The sequence below is a fragment of the Crocodylus porosus genome, unplaced genomic scaffold, assembly GCF_001723895.1.
Source record: "Crocodylus porosus isolate Cpor-Errol unplaced genomic scaffold, CroPor_comp1, whole genome shotgun sequence".
Classification (NCBI taxonomy): Eukaryota; Metazoa; Chordata; order Crocodylia; family Crocodylidae; genus Crocodylus; species Crocodylus porosus.
Window position 1 is genome coordinate 55,065,621 of NW_017728947.1, and position 14,694 is coordinate 55,080,314.

Genomic DNA, 14,694 nt, shown 5'->3' on the forward strand with positions numbered 1-14,694 from the left:
CCAAATGGTGTGAGAAGCACACTCATAATAGTTCATATGTGGCTATAGGACTGGTGTCTGATGGAGCCTCTTTCTGAAGAGATCAGCAAGAGAGGAAGCCAAAGAGCTATGTAGATCAAATTAGTATTAAATAATAAATAATAAACTGTACCAGAGCTCAGGGCTTGAGTGACCTTTGATGATTCCCTTGGGCAATCCTCTGCTGAACTTTCTATCAGGTCACAGTGGGCATTAGGCTGGAAACAGACATTGGCTTTATGCTGCCATACAAATTGTTATGGTGGCACAAAGGCCAAGCAAATGGACATCCATGCCACTTGTTGCACCACAAATGCCCCAAATTTGTCACTGCAACTTAGGTGGTATGAATTTGTGCTACTATTTTGCAGCAGATATCTGTTTGCTTGAAGGTGGGAGAGCACGGGCAGCCCAGAACTAACCACACTCTCCAGCTGCCCAGGCAGGCTCTCCCAGAAGCAGTTCTGGAAGCAGTCACCCCAGAAGTGAAGCAAGTTTGGGACAGGACATCCTAGAGAAATAGAAATCAGAAAATTCTTACCATGGTTACTGACATTTTAGTCCTAAGCTAAAGGCTCCTACAGAACAACTGACAGCGTTCAAAGAACAGCAGCAACATTTCCCACGGTGGAAAGATTCAAATGTAAATGGACAAACATATTTCAGATAAACAATCTGGGCCCCAGAAAATGGTATGTTATGGCTGGGGACATATGGCGCATCTGTACGCCTGTGCATTTTATATCTCCTTATGGTCTGAGCTGTATCTTGGACCCTCTTCCAATAAAATAAGTGGAATTGGTAAATAGACATATTGTTCCAATAAAATATAAAAGCCTAGTGTTAAGTCAAGCACAGGCGCACAATATGTATCTTTTGTGAACACAAAACCAGAAATGGGAGTCCTGATAGCTTTTCCAGTCATTGCTTTTGTTTGACAGCTGTCAAACAAAAGGTCTAAAAAGCAGGAAAGTATGCACTGGCTTCAGACTTATTCTACAAGGGTCAGTCAGAAAACAATGCCTCATTTTTTTCTCAGAAAAATATTACTGAAAAAAAATATTTAACTTGCATGAAAAATGTGTACATCATTGCTGAACACACAACTCTCTTTCAATAGTCTCTTTCTCCAGCCATGGCCTTTTCCCACTGGTGAACAAAGGTATGTATCCCAACATTTTACGTATATAGAATAACTGTGACAATGTGTTGAAAATCCAGTGGGGCTGATAGAAGCCCAGTGGTGACCAAAGCTTGTTTCAGAGTGCAAGGCCCCACCATCCTCCAAAAGATGAATGTAGGGAGGTCACCATGAGGATATTCTCATGAAGATATTGTCTCTGACATCCTTCCAGTACCTGGTCTATATCTGAGAACTTATACTATTGACTGTGGTATCTCATTTTCTATGGGAAACTTTAACAGAAATATATCCTTCCTTTTTGTGGATATATGCTCACCTTGGGATAAGGTATGTTGATGGTATTATATGGGGAAATTGACCTGGATATTACTAAGATATCAATATGAGCAATGCTGCATTTTCCCGGGATCAGTTTGTTTCACTCAGCAGGGTGGGTGTGGTTGCTGTATCCATGAAAAGAGCAGTTTAGCCAGTGTACCCGCATCCAGAGTAGGAGCAGTTTACCACTCTAGATTTCTGGTATCTTTTGCTTCTGTTCCTTCCAGTACCTTTGCAACCATTGATCATTTAAAAAAGCAGAAACTAGGATTAGATTTTTAAACGACCAAAAGCTGAGGTCTGAGTGCAAAAATGTGCCTACAAATCTTACAAGGGAAAGTGCATTCTTACATATACCCAGTTCAATGATTCTCAGCCAGGATGCCAGGGCTACCCTGGGGTGCTGCTAAATCTTTTGAAGGGTGCCCTGAGCTGTGAGGAGATAAGTGAGGTGTTAGAAGAAAAGCAGATAAATTAAGCAGATAAGCAAAGGCTCAGGCTTGTTCCTGCCTGGATGAACCCCCACCCCCACTGCAAGGCCCCTCTGCAAGGAAGCAAGTACTATTTTAAACTTATATAAATTAATTGTTTAAAGTGGGTGCCACTCAATTCACAAAAGTCATGGAGGACTGCCTCAAGTCCGTTGGGAACTGCTGACCTAGTTTCTCTACCGTTGTTAACTGTACTGCACGTACACAAATATTAGGGCTGTGTGAAATTTCACCGGCTGTTTCATTCAACACTGTTTTGACTTGTTTTGAGCTCGAAACAGCAAAATCAAAAGAAAACAAAAGGCTTTGGAACAGCCTTGAAACAAAATGAAATAAGGGCAGTTGAAGCATTTTGAAAGTTTCGAAATGTTTCAAGTTTCGAAACTCAAGCTGGGGTTGCCTGCAGGGAAACAGGAAGTAAGGAGAGGGAGGGGGAAGAGAGGGGAAGAAGGACTGCTCTCATATTGACTGTGCAGCTGGCCAGTGACTGTGATCATTCCCTGAGGTCCCTTCCAATCCCACTGCTCTGGGGGAGGGATGGAAAATACACACACAGTCACATGTCACGAGTATTGCTTGCACAGTTTGAGGTATAGTTTCCCAGAACCCCCTTCACCTATCTCCTTGAAACTTGGCAGGTTTCATGGCCTCAGCAGGGACTACCAGTTTTCACCCTGCTGTGCCTTAACACACACATGTGACATGAGGTTTGCTTGTCAGCAGCTTGAAGTGCATTTTCCCAGAAACTCCTGCATCTATCTCCTTGAAACTTGGCAGGCTTTGTGGCCTCAGTAGGGGCCACCATCCCTGCAGTTTTCACAGTCAGACACAGTCACCCATGTCTCAAGTTTTGCCTGTCAGCAGCCTGAGGTGCAGTTTCCCAGAAACCCTGCACCTATCTCCTTGAACTATGGCCTTGGAAGGGGCTACCATCCCTGCAAGTTTCATCAAAATCAGGCAAGAAATGATAAGGTTATAGGCAGTTTGTGCTTCGCCATTATAGACCATGGGCAAAACGTCGAAACGGTGAAACAGTTTTGACAAAAAGAAACGAAATTCAAAATGAAACAATGTCCCATTGAAACAAAAGTCGAAACAAAATGGTGCTGTTTCGCACAGCCCTAATGAATATACATATATACATTCACGTATACATAGCACAACAGCATACTGTATCAACTGCACTCAAATTGGTTTATTATTTTCTCAAAGTAAACTGCTCAAAGAGAGTGAGAGGTGTAAACGTTTCTGGGTGAAAAACATATAAATGCAGGTGCATATCAAACATTTAGTAAAGACAGTTCTTGGCCACAATTAAGCACGGTGTGATCCTCAGCACTCGACCTGCGATAAGGGAGATATTCCAGCATAAAAATATCTGATCTGGCAATAATCACTGTATGCTTAACTGATATGCTCAACTTTAGAAACAAAAAACTGATACACTCAACTGCAGATATAAAAGACTGAAACAGGAAGTCTGCTGAGTACACACTAAGAAAACTGTCGGGCAATAGATAATGATATCAGTGGCCAGGCTGTGAATGCCACATGAATCCTGTTAGTCCATTCAAAAAGGAATTACAAGTGCCCAAATCTGGTTTCATGGTGAAGAGCCCTTTCCTAATAAAGACTGTAAAGGAGAAATAATGGTAACAATGCTACACAGGTAGCTAAACTTATTCCTTGAGAAAAAAATCAAGGGAAAGGTATGGCAGAAGAAAGGACTTCATAGTGCAGTGGTGCAAGAGGGCAGCCTGCCAGCTGCAATGCCAGGAGGAAAGGAGCTAATCCCTCTGTTCAGTCACTTCCCTGCTACACCTCTTCAGGTGACCGGCTCCAAGTAGAAGAAAACTAGGGAACTGAGTTGGGCACATGGGCAAGCAAAGAGACAAACTAATCCCACAGGCTCTTTCCCAAAGGCATAGCAAGTTCAAATCCCAAAGGCATAGCAAGCTCTTCCAGCATCCAAGGCAGAGATTATGCTGACCCCTTGAGAGCAGGGTGAGGGTAGGGGATGGAGGGAAAGCAGAGGGACAGGCAGTGGTGTGGGCTCCCTAGGGACCACTTCTGGTACCCGTTCACTCCTCCCACCCCCCAGGTGCAGGGCTGTGTCTGTCTCTCACAGCAAAGACTCCTATGAGGCAAATGTCTTTCTGCACCCCTGTCCCCTGGCTGTGCCTACCATGACAAAGATTTCTGGGGGGAGGGGGCCATACTGGTGCCCCCTCTAAGTCAGTGCCTGGGGCTGCTGCCCCACTTATTGCTCCCCTCCCCCAAGTTACACTACTGGATGCTCTTGCAGGGAACAAGAGGTCTGGCAGAGCACTAACCGTCTGAAGGCTGCCGCTGGCCAGAGGCCATTGGCAGAAAGGCCAGGGTGGCCTGGTTGTTGTATTGACCACAGGCAGGAGATGGCCCTGAAGGATCCAGGCAGACTGAGGCCACTGGGCCACCTGCAGAGGATACAGACTGAGGATTAGCCTGGTGAGGCTGAAGCTTCCTTTGTGCTGGCCCATACCATTTTTGAAGCAAGATGTCTGGACTAGACGTAGCAGTATGCCATTTGAGGTCTTTCCAGTGCTGATCAGCAAGGAAGGATTACTTCACCTTTATTGCATATGATATTCTTGTGTATACAACACAATGTGGCTTTTCCTTTTTTTCGCCCATTATCACTGTACGATCTACAGTAACCCCTAGGTGCTTTTCTGACTAACGTCTACCTAACCTGCCATTCCCAATCTGGTATTTCTACAGTGGATTATTCCTAGCCATGAATCTTTGCACTTTTCCATACAGAATTACACACTGTTCACTTAAGACCATTTCTCCCATTTGTCAAAGTTATTTTTCAAATCTAAATCTTTCCTCCAAAATATTTGTAATCTACACCAGATTTGTATTATCTGCAAAGTGAGTAAATCTACTCTCTACTCCAATGGCACTCAACCTCCAGCCCATGGGCTGAATCTGGCACAGGGGCTGTATCCTCCAGCCTATGGGGCTCCCTATGGGTCTGGAAAATTGGCAGGGGGGAAGTGGTGGCAGTATTAATTGCCACAGCTTATAGAGAGACAAGAAGAGCTGGCTGATTCAGTCTGAGGAGAGAGACAAGCTCTATAGCTCTGTCATAAACTAAGGCGGCCCAGGGCACAACATCTTGTGTTCTCTGTACTTTCCTGTCCTCTAGCCCTTGATGAGCCAATTCTCCCCAGCCTTTGGGAAAGTTTGGAAGGGAACTCCACAGCTCAAGCCTATCACCAATGGGAAATTACTGTGAAATTTCATGATTAGAATGAAAACTACAATGAAACTGCAGCAAGCCTAATTCAAAGCATGTGGGCTAGTGGCTCAGTCTTGAGACGAGCACACAGCAAAGAGCAATTCAGCATATTCCTGCCTTGCCAAGTCACAGGCAATAATGTTTATGTTATCTTGGAGAAAATAAACTATACTTATTAGCTGAGAGTGAGTATGGAATAGCCAAACAAGAAAATAATGTAATCTATTTTCTGAAGTGCACACAGAATAGAAATATGTGAGCCAGCAGGAATTTAAGTGGAAGAGTCCAATCAAAGGCAAGCAGCAGTCTCATCTCACCTCCAGTAGCCTCATAATTTTAAAAAGGTGTAAATGCAATTTTAAGAAAGCATTAAAGTGTCTTAAAAAATGGCATGAAAAGAGACCCTATCACCTGCCCAAATATTGCTAAAATGTTATCTTTACATGTCAAAGAAGCTTCCTTTGATAACTGTCAGCAAACCATTATAATGCTTAAAAACACATATACAAAATGGGTGACAACTGGCTGCATGGCAGAACTATGGAAAAAGACCTAGGAGATTTGGTGAATCACAGAGTCTGCAGCTTCACAAAAGGCAAATGCAGTATTGGGCTACATCAACAGGAGCATTAGATGCAAGACTCTGGGGAGGGGGTGTAATAGTACCTTTTTATTCAGCACTAGTTAAGCCTCACCTAGAGCAGCGCCTAGTGCCCTTTTTGTACTAGGACCCATTTGTAAACACCAATGGTCAGTCCCGACCCAATGCCCCTCACTCCTAACCCACTGCCCCCAGGCCCCAGCCCTTCAATGTGTGAGGCAAGGGTGGGTGTGTGGGGCAGGGGAGATATGGGGGGCCCCAAGCAGCTCCTCACGGGCTGGAACTCTGCCAGCCTGCAAGGGAAAAGCCAGAGTTTCCCAAGTTTTTCTCCTTTAAAAGAGAATCCATTTTTAAAGTTTGTCTGTGACCCTTTCATATCTTGAAACCCACTTTTGGGTCAAGACCCATGGGTTGAGAAACACTGATCTAGAGTATTGTGTGCAGTTTTGGGCTCCCCAATTCAAAAAGGTCATGGAAAAGTTAGAGAAGGGCCAGAGATAGGTGACAGAAATGATAAAAGGTTTGGAAGGCAAGCTATATGAGGAGAGGGTGAAGGAGGTAGGCATGTTCAACTTGCAGAAAAGGCACTTAAGAGGGGACATGATAGCAGTCTTCAAATACCTGAAAGGTTGTCATGAAAAAGAGAAGATCTTCCACTCTTGCTGCAGAGAGTAGGACATGGACCAATAGTTTGAAGCTCCAGAAAAGTAAACTCCAGCTGTCAGGGAATAGCATTTTTTAACTAACTCTCCTTCTAAAACGTCCTCCTGCAGCTGACCCTCTGCACCCACTGCTTCCCAAGCTAAAGTAGCCTCTGCCTCCCTCCTGCTCTGGTGCTGAGCTGCTGCACGCATCAGAGCCCGTACAGCCTGAGAGAGTACAGGTATTTTCTGCACTTTCCCTTTTGTACAGGCTAAAGGCTTTCTTCCTCCACATTGAGGGACTCTATGAATCACCAAAGAACAAGAAGGACAACAAGGGAAGAGACAGTCTGGGAAGGGAAAAGCAGTGTGCCCAGACCAGAAAGCAGAAAGTCTGGAGGGGAGAACTAGAAGGCCAGGGAGTCTGAGGGCAGATGCTAGACCCAGTCCTCCCAGGATCATCTTCTCAATCTGCTCCCACAATCAGTTCCCTTGTGAGGTTGCAGCGACACAACCCATCTCTCTCTTCATGTCTCTTCCACATTTGAATAGGTTAGCTTCCTCCTCCAGGTTACGCGGGCCCAGAGGAGGAGTTACTGAGAGCATGGAGAATGCTAGAATTTTTCAACCATTTCAAAAGTTTCCAGCATTTAATAACATGGGCAAAAGAGCCTGGCTACGCTAGAAATCAGCTCAACTGTTTTTTCTTGAATTTTTCAAAAGAAAAAGGAGAAAAGAAAAGAGAAAAACAAAAACGAAAGAGAAAAGAGAAAGAAAAAGAGAAGTAAATTCAGTCCAAGAATCCACGGCATCTACAAGACATGGAAGCTTTCAGCCCACGCAGTTAAAGTGTGGCACAAATATAACAAAAATACAATCTGCTGGGGTGACCTACTGGGCCCACCTGTACCGAATTACAGTGATGCTGGCTAGGAGAGGTTAATCAAGAGCATGTACACGTATGTATTTTAAGACCAGATACCATAGCCATTGTAGTCTTAATACATTATTTTTTAATTAATTAATTGTTATACACATTTTCTAGGAAGGTTGTATAATGGTTATGTTTCTGATTACAGTTTCTCACAACTGGTGACCATAAACATAAATATCTTCCCCAACACATTTCCTTGTTCAAATGTGCATTTAAAAATTAAAATTCATTAATTTTTCAATATGCACCTTGAGATAATTTTGTCTGTGATCTTGTAAAGGTATAAACAAACAGAAAACAACTGCACAGCAATGCAGCACGTAGAAAACTCCCATACGTTGGTAAGGAGCATGAGACCATGACATACTACTTGGACGTGCCCTGCACTCTTCATTAAGCAAGACAAAGAAATAATTCCTACTTTTCAAAGACAAAGTAGGCAGAAAATTAAGAATTTAGTGACAGAAAAATGTACCAAAGAAAAGGGCTCTTCTATTTTATGCCTGGGTTTTCAAAGGAGAAAGCAAACAGTATTTACTGTCTTACCTGGTGTTCAAGGCAGTGAAACGCGTATGAGCAGAAGCATCGGACAGGCTTTGTGGATCGATGGTGTATTTCTGTCTTTCCTTTGCTAATCTACACAGCTTGAACAGTAGGTGTCTCCATCTGGCCGTTCATATTCATTTCAGTTTATTGTATGTAGTTTATGTCTCTGTGTAATAAAAGTCAATTCTTAACCTACCTCCTACACCAGTCTAGAACAGCAGGTTATAGCTCCAATTCCGTCATCCCAGTTGAATAATCCAGAATGAGCTCCTTTGTTTTAGACTGCTCTCACCCAATGTTGTAGGCACTTGTAAATTAGAAGTGCTTCAAATAAAAAAGTGGGCTTTAAAGCACTTTAAATTGTGCCATGAAGGGAACAGGCAGCCATTTAATCCTCTCCCATTAAACCTGTATCTGCTTTTGCAGAGACTGAAGCTGCGTACAGACATTTAGGCAGCCTGTAAGGGAAGCAAATCTCTATAGCACTTTGCACAACGTGCCATGAGTTATAGTGCCAGCGACCCCAACCCACCTGGGGGGGATGCACTAGCCCTGGCCAGCAGGTTGGGGTGGTCCAGCAGTCTGCCAGATTTCCCCTCTCAGCAGCATCCCCCCGCTTCCCCAGCCAGGGGGCAACTGAAAGTAGCGTTTGGTGGGAGGGGACTGAGCCCTCTTGCCATGCACCGCCCCCCACCCCAACTACCACTGCTGGGGTCTTGGGGGGAGCCAGGCCCAGCCCTGATGGTGGCTCCCTTCCTCCCACTCCCTACATGAGCATCTTGACAGCGGCAGAGGCTGCCGTGCCTGGAGCTGGAACAAGAGAGGAATGGAGCACCGTCCCCTCCATGTGCTCCCCTCCTGCTGGAGTCTTGTAGGGAGCTGGGCTGGCTCTGCATGTGTCCTGCAAGTCTCTTGACAGTGGCAGAGGCTGCCTTGCCCAGACCTGGGGCAAGAAGGGGGAAACAGAGCCCCCCCACACACAGCTCATGGATCCATCTCAGCTCCCTCCTGGACCCCAGCAGGTTAGCTGTGGGAGGGCATGCACAGGAGTGGGGGCTCCTTTCCCCCTCCTGCCCACCCCACCCAGCTGCATGGGGAAAAGCCAGAGGTTTTCTGACTCTTCTCTGGGACAGCGCTGGGTTCAGGGCTGGGCCAGGTGTTGGCCTGCAAGGACACAGCCCAGCCCTGCAAAGCCACATGGGATGAAGGCAGAATCACCCAAAATTAACCCTTACAGGTGTGGAAGAAATCAAACTTCGTGCTGTGGTTGAATCAGAACTGACAGAGCCAGCTTTTCTTTATTTAGGGCTATACTGTGATCACAGGGAGAATTCCATACAGCAAGGGGAATCACCCTTGTCTGTTTCAAAGGATTTCTCAGACTCTCTAGGTTTACAAGCATATTTATACTAAAAACAGAGAAAGAGATAAAAAATACACTTTGGAGAAACAAAACAAAAGTAAATTACACAGAAACTTAGAACGTTTACTTAAACAACTATCTACACATAGGGCTATCCCAAGGCATGCAGGAATGCGCAGAGCAAGATATCAAGATAACCCAAGGAATGCAGGAATGCGGATTCCTTATCTCAGAACATTTGAATTAAGCAGTATCAGCATGTCTGGTCTTTGTCTGTTTTTCTAGTCAAGTAAGCCAATTACTTCTACACAGAGAACCTAAGGCGCCCTGCCCTAGAGTGCCCCTGTCTCATACTACATCAGATGAGAAAACACAAAATCAGGCAGGCTCTGCAAAAAAAATAGCAAGCTCCATGATTTTGGTGGGCTCACCGCAAAATTAAACCAATAACAACTTACCAGCAAGCAGAGAAAAGGGCAGGCAGCCCTGCAGTCCTGAAGAATGGGAGGAAGAGGGGAGGGGAGAGGGAGCAAATCAGAGGCTGAGCTTGTGACATAGGCTCAGTACAGGAGCTAATCCAGGGCCAGTTAGGGAAGCAAGAGGGTTTTGGCACCGGCTTTTAAAGAAGCCACAGGCAGGCATGCTGCTACAGCATGTTGCATCCTGAGAAGAACTGAGCATGAACACCGAGAAGAAATCCTCCATGAGAACCAAATATATTTCAGCTCTGGACTGTGTAAGGCAGCATCCTGCAGCGACCTTGCATGCAGATGGCAGCAGACCGCTCTGTACTGCCTGCAATGTGACTCTGGATGTGTCGAGGAAAACCAGTATAGATCAACACTTAGAGTCCAAGGCCCACATGAAGCAAAAGGCTGCTGCAGAGACTGAAGATCAGAGGTGACTGTGTCCTCACTCTTTAAAAGGACTGCAGAAAGCAGCTCGGCAAAGCAAGAGACAGCATTTTCCCTTGTGGTGGCATTCATGGTGGCAAACACCCCTCTGGAGAAAATTCATCACCCTTAGTTAAGGGTCTACCTGAACCAAAATGTGCCAAATGCTGGCAGTTTTCCGTGTGCAAATGTGCTTTGCCAAGACTATCTCCCTGCAGTGATGGCTTCCCATGTACAGTCCACAAATTCTGAATTGGCAGAGTATGAAGCCTTCTCCATTGTGGCCAATGAAGCCACCAAGCTCAAGATAACCCTCAAGATAACTACATGCTGCACATTTTATTTGTATCAGGGAGCTGGACAGACCAGGACCTGCCTATGTTTTAAACAACTGGTCCACCTCACATCTGTCAATTTTCCTAACAGGTCTGAGCCATAGTGAAGTCCATAATGGCTTAGAATTTAACAATATCTCAGCATTCAGCAATAGCTCAACAGTTTTGAAAACCCAGCTAGAAAAATTTTTGGCTATGATGATCTAGTTGAGGATTGGTTCTGCTTTGAGCAGGGGATTAGACTAGATGACATTCTGAGGTCCCTTCCAACCCTAACTTTCTATGATTCTTGTCCAACAATGCCATGTACATGTGCCAGGCTTTCTTTGATGTGCTCCAAGGAACGCTGCCCAACATAGTTCATGTCACCTGCAATGCACTCATTCTGTCTTTAGTAAGTGACATCTGGCATATGCAGTTCCCTGATGGGGTACTGATGTCCTGGTGTCCTCCTTCAAGAAAGCCTTCAAGCACCGGCTGTAAGGTCTGGTACAGGGAGTCCCTCACTGGTCAAAGTGGGGCCTCACGTGCCACTGTTCCACTGCCACCAGAGCCTGTGCTCACAGCCAATGATCCCTCTAAGGAGTAGCAGTCCATGAGTTCACCGCTTCAGTCCTTGAGCGCACCGCTTCGGTCCTGCCTCCCCCTTTTGACACGGTCTGCCAGTAAGTGTCCTGCAGTAAGTGTCCAGGTGGAAGCGGGCAGGGTTTGGCCCTATGTGGAGCACTGTGGGCCTCACCCACCCCCTTTCTCCATGCTAACTGCTGCCCAGAGCAGCACAGTGGAGTGCTGTGGGACAGCCATGGGCCGGACACAATTGATTGCTAGAACTGGAAGGGAGGCACTGGGGCCGGCGTGAGACACTTACTGAAGGTAAGCTCCTCAGCCCTCATGCGGAGCAGGCAGTGGCTCCTCCCCGAGGCGAGGCGAGGCAAAGCAAGGATGGGGGTTGCTTCCTTCCCAGCCCTGCTGCCATGTGCCTCCTTGCTTCCAGAGGCATGGCAAGGCAGGGATGGGGGCTGGGGCTGGGGCCGGGGCCGGGGCCTGGTGCGGGCTCTGCCGGCTCTGGGGAACCACTCTGCTCCCCAGCCCTGACACCATGTGCCTCCTCACTCCCCTAGCTGATGCAGGGGTGCAGAGCAGTTCCCTGGAGCCGGTGGAGTCTGCACCAGGCCCATCCCTTGTCCCTGCCTCACCATGCCTCTGGGAGTGAGGAGGCACCAGTTCCCCGGCGCCAGCCCCCAGCCCCTGTCCCCACCTTGCCTCCGGGAGCACATGGCCTTGGGGAGGAACCTCTGCCTGAGTTTACCTCTGGTAAATGTCCTGCACTGGCCCTGGTGCCTCCACTGCGCTCCGCGCCCAGCTCGTTGCCCAGCTCCTCTCCGGGTGGGTGCACGGCCTTAATAAGCTTGTGCATGGCATGGTTTTAAAGTGTGCACGGCCATGCGTGCATGCAGCTCGGAGGGAGCCTTGCTCACAAGGTGGAATTCTGGTTCAGTGTGGTCTGGTACCATGCCAAGCATATCCAGCAGTTTGTGAGCAAGGAGCTGGAAATCACACCCAGCATACAGGGCATGCTTAAGCTTCACAATCTCTTAAGATGGGATGACATTCAAGATCAAGTGATGTTTGTGGCTGAAAATGCCACCTGGTCCAGGGAGCTTCTAAAGTGGTCTGGAGGCTGGCAGACTGTGATCCACTACACACACGACAAGCTGATGGATTTGATAAGCTGAGCTGAAGACAAAGCAATGCAAGAACTGTCAAGTTGTTCTCATGAAAACTAGTGGAAAAAGGGACCTGTTCCAGGCAATAGCTGAGAAGCTGAACCAGTACTACAGGTACAACCTGCTACTGCCACCGTGGTTCACATGACCAGCTGCCTCCTTCCTTAGGGCTGTTTGCACTTTGGACCCCAACCAGGTGCCTGTTCTGAGTTGTGACCCTCAGCTACTGAAATGAATCCCTGGATGGCAAAAAGAGCATGACAGCAAACATGCTGCTTATGAGAACTTTGTCAAAGAGTGCCAGATGCTTGTGCCCATGCCTGTGTTTTGGGACTCGGTCTGTGATGGTTTCCACATCTCTACACCCTGACAAAATGCTGCATCATCATTCCAATGAACTCAGTGGATGCTGAGCATACCATCTCAGTGTATGGACAAGTGTTCACCCCACAGAGACGGAGAATTTCTGCAGCTAATGCCACTGGATGCAGCATACTAGCATTTAACAGCTAGCATTAATTGCCTGTCTCAAGGTTAGTACTTTTTTACAATGTTCTTTAATACATGTATAGTGATGTTATTAGTTACAATTCATGTTGTATATAGTTTTAATTTCATAGCACATTTCAGTTTAGATTAAAATTAAATGTTTAGATTGCTTAATAATGCATCAATGAGTGTCTTCCGTGGGCTTAATCCCCTAATTAAGCCCATGGAAGCCATTAAGAGAACCATTATTAAGCAAATAAGCTGTGGTTTTGGGCCATCTGGCTATCTGCAGGGAGGAGCTGGACTTCCGAGGCCCCTCAGCAAGAGGCATGGGAGTGCCCTGCCACAATCAGCCCATGAAAATGGTGGCCAGCCCCACAATCTGCCCACAAAATTGGCCAGCTGCCTCCTTAAGATGGGTAGACTTCTATTCATAGTATCCCCTACTCAAGGCAGCACCAGTTGGGCACACTGGCTCTCACCTACTTAGAAAGCCAGACCTCCCTAGCCTTTGAGAAAGTTTAGAAGTGAACTCTGCAGCTCAAGGCCATCCCCAGTGGGAACTCAATGACAGCCCTGTGACTATAGCAAAAACCAGACCAATGCAGGAAGACTAATTTAAAGTGTGCATGCCAGTGGTAAGGAGCAATTTGCATGGCGCACTGCAAGAAGCAGTATATTGTACTCTTGTCTTGCCAAGCCACAGACATGACATTTATACTATCTTGAAGGAAATAAAAGTATCAGGCAAGAGTATGTGTCCATAACCAAACAAGACAATAATATAATTTGCTTTCTGAAGTGCACACATAATAGAAATGCATGGATTAGTATGAAATAACAAGCACAAGAAAAAAAAACAGAAAAAGGCAAACTAATGTCAGGCAGTTGCATTTACACAAACTTAAGAAAAAGAAAAAATATTGTAAATGCAACATTAAAGAAAGCATAGATGGGTTTTAAAAAATAAAATCCAAGGAGACCCACTTAACAAGAAGTGCACTGGAATATTATCTTTAAATGTCACAGAATGCTCCATTTATTTATAATGATTAGCAGGCAGCATCCTCAGTGACTGTTAGAGGCTATTTTCACAGAACAAAAAGGAAAAGGTTTTTTGGGGGGCACTGATGTAAAGGAAATGGCATATATTTTAATGAAAACTGTTGTTATTCAATCTGCATGTGACAACAGGTGTGTAGGCATGCAGGTGTGAAGCTGGATGAAACTAGTGCGTGACATTTTGATAACAGAGGAGCACTGAGTGCCGTGATAGACAAGTTCGGGTGAATGCCACTGAATAAAAAGGAACTGAAAACAACTAGATGTTGATCATTTTATCTACAGAAAGCTAGACTCCTAGGGTGAGCTGAAGTTTAAAAGAAGTGACTGGTGAATTTGGGTGTACAAAACAATAGTTCAAAGAAGTCAGATTTTAGGAAGTGCTGAGTCCTGAAAGTCCCTATAACTTTTTGATATCAATAAAGAAGGTTTCAACTTTTCACCTTTCCTGCAGTACCTCCCAGATTCTCTCCATTGTTATCATTGACAACTGTACTATCTTCACACCATTTTAGATTTGATTCCTCTTCCTACCTCTTGCCCAGTATCATACAAAACTAAACCAACACATCCACAAATGGTGGTAAGCAATAGAACTTTATTTCATGGCCTTTGTTGCATGACCTGCTGCATGCTTCAGCCACCTTTCTAGTGGGTGTTCTGGGGTGAAACCGTATTGTTGGAGCTGTTCTACTCTGCACAGGTAAAGCAAACCTGCTGAAATGCCTTACTGATTTGTCTATTTTGGTCAATGCAGTGTCTGATATGTTGCCTTGTTCCCAGAAGCCTGATGTGTAGGCTGCAATAACGAAGTAGTTTGCACAGGGAGGCTCCATTCCTCAAGGT

General features: G+C 45.8%; 1 long non-coding RNA gene across 1 annotated transcript; it reads left to right on the plus strand.

The window, feature by feature from the left end:
- The first annotated feature begins 1,870 nt into the window (after positions 1 to 1,870).
- Positions 1,871 to 10,830, plus strand: LOC109320985. The gene is made up of 3 exons (XR_002103914.1): positions 1,871 to 1,880; positions 6,405 to 6,407; positions 10,734 to 10,830. It is a non-coding gene; the product is annotated as an uncharacterized LOC109320985 (long non-coding RNA).
- Positions 10,831 to 14,694: the final 3,864 nt, after the last annotated feature.